General features: G+C 39.7%; 1 long non-coding RNA gene across 1 annotated transcript; it reads right to left on the reverse strand.

Moving 5' to 3' along the window:
• Positions 1-575: 575 nt before the first annotated feature.
• Positions 576-2,458, reverse strand: LOC145657643 (uncharacterized). The gene is made up of 3 exons (XR_014123521.1): positions 2,290-2,458; positions 1,162-1,332; positions 576-997 (listed from the first exon to the last, which is right to left on the reverse strand). It is a non-coding gene; the product is annotated as an uncharacterized LOC145657643 (long non-coding RNA).
• Between the last annotated feature and the right edge of the window lie 233 nt (positions 2,459-2,691).

Raw genomic sequence — 2,691 nt, forward strand, 5'->3', positions numbered from 1 at the left:
CTGCTCTGGGAGATTGTGGTGCTCTGCTTTGAGATCTTCTAACCACTGAGCACTGGTGTTCTGTGATGAGTCATTCTCCCATATATTCTTTCTGTGCTGATGTTTTATCTCTGGGTGGATACACAGTGAGGGTTATGATGCACTGCTACTGAAAGTATGCTTTGGTTGATTCATTGCTGAAGAAGCATTTACTCTTTTGGCTGTTGCTTCCTTTGTATGTCTCTGCAGTTTTGATGCCATTGCTGTTAACATTTGTTTAGCAGACTGTATAGCTTCAATTATGAGCTCCCCATTGTATCTCTTATGTATCCAGAGTCCAGATTTGATCTTTATGCCCTTCTGGAGCTTTGAAAATTTTACTTACTTCTGAGCTGTCTTTTATCTTGGTCTCTATTTCCAAGCAGGACAGTGGGAGTGACCTGAGTCTTGTATTTTGTAGCCTATGGTCTCAAGCATTTACATCACATAGACAAATACAAATAATCACAGAATTATTTAGATGGTATATTAAAACATTTAAAACACAATCAAACCTAAAAAAAAAAAAGTTTGAAATTTCTGAGGGACATGGAATATCAGGTTTCAAGTGTTTCGCTCCCAACGACACCCTAACTAAGAAGAATCCACATATTATTAAATAAATACTAATCCAGGATTGAGCTACAGAAAGCCTTTATTCATCAATATCAATGAACCAGTGTTTATGATGGTTTAGCCATGCATCTGAATGAGGCTCGCATGGTTTTGGAGATCGCTGAACACTTTCGAGGCAGAAGTTTACGGCCTTTTTTTCTAGAGGATGTAAAAGCATTTTGTTCTATGTGTGAAGCTGCAAAAGATAAGATTAATCAGAACTGCAGCATCAGTCACCATAATAAAATGCTTATGAAACACGAGCATTCTGCCTGATAGACTTATAGTCCTGAAGATGTCCAGAGGAGGGGCTGGGCTTGTGGTCATCAGCTACCAGGCCAACAGGGTTCACTTTATTTGACTTCTTGAAGACCAAGAATTAAACAAAGCAAATTGAACAATCAGCATTCACAAAAGTAGCCAATAGTGCTCCTTCAGAATAATCCATTGTTCCAGTGATCTGTGGAACAGCAGTGTATTATGTAATTTCACATGACTGGTGTGAGGTATATAAAAAGTTATACCTACCTTCAACTGAACGTTGATATTAGTAACTTTCTTTGGAATACTGAAACGGAACCCATAGTTCTTTTTCAGCAGCACACAGATTGGATCCATGAAACAGCTGTCAGTTACTCTGTCCTTTATTGTGGAATAAATACATGCCCCCCTCACAGCTGGGCTGGAAACCTTGGAACACTGTTTGGAGACAGAGGCAGAAAATTTCTCTCATGTTCTCAGGAGAAAATTACTAACAACCTGTGTTGTTTTACTTTGGAACTCCTTGCTGAAAAATCCCTCAACCTGATTTGAAGAGCAGCCTACAGGAATATCTTATTAAAAACCGTGTCCATCTTAGAGAATGAAATGTCCTTCCTTCCTCCTAGATCTCAGTTCTTCACACTGCTCCTGGATGAAGCTCTGCTACTTGCGAGTTTTTCCAAACTCTCCATTATACCATGCGCTCATGGTGGGAGACTAGAATCTCTTTTGAACCTTTAGGTCTCACAGGTTCTTAAAACTCAGATTATATTTCTGAGTAATAAACATTTATAATCTCATTGATTATATTGTTTGTGTATGTTACAATAAGATCATCAACCAGGGAAACACCATGGTCATTAGAGAGCTGCAAAGCAGAGTGGTGGGAGGTTGGCTGGCTCTCGCATTTGATAGAGGACTGCTCTTTAAAAGCAGAATTTGGCCTGAAGATACCTACACACCCTGTTAAACAAGCCACAGTTTGTTGGAACTTCTGAAATATCAGATCCACTTAGGCTACAAAAAAATGAATCAAGAGCAATAAATATTGTAGTAGAGTCAGTGTCACTCCCTATCACACTTGATTCAACAATCTTATCCAAAGAATCAACAACTGTAATATTAGCAGCAGCACACTTCAAGTCTGTTGATGACACTGATGGAGAGCTTTGTCCTGTGCTAAGGTTCAAATCAGTTTGGGTGGCTGTACCTCGTGCCATCTGCAGTGATGCGTTTGTGGGAAGGACGTCACTCACTACCTGACTGTCTGTGGTAAGGGATCTCCCAGAGTTCATTGTTGCTTTGCTGATTTCAGACTCTGAGTACTGGGAAGGAGGTGCAGCTGCTGACCTCATCACTCCGAACCCTTGAATGCAAACTCACAGTCTGGCTTGCCTGACATATTTCAGATGAACTGGACTTAGCAGGCTGCATCTCCTTTTTATATAAATCAAGGATTTTGCAGATGTCCTCATCAGTGCAGGAATCACCATCACTCACTTTTTGCAAGACCAGCAAAAAAAAGTTCTCTGCTATGACTTCAATGTCAGAATGCGTAATTGGACTTTTATCCAATGCAACTGGAGTGCGTGTGGAGTATGAAGATCTCCTCAGAAGAATTAAGCATTTGTTACAACCACGTCCAGGCTGTGAGGCCATAACAAGGAAAATGAAATATAAATTGCTAACAGAATGTAAGCTGTAAAAAGTGAATAGCAATAAAACAAACAAAAGCACAAATGGAAGTCTCCTTTTGGTGTATTTCACAGAGGATATTATTTACAAACAATCTTATTG

The sequence above is a fragment of the Electrophorus electricus genome, chromosome 4 (genome assembly GCF_041902795.1).
Source record: "Electrophorus electricus isolate QZ-2024a chromosome 4, ASM4190279v1, whole genome shotgun sequence".
Lineage (NCBI taxonomy): Eukaryota > Metazoa > Chordata > Actinopteri > Gymnotiformes > Gymnotidae > Electrophorus > Electrophorus electricus.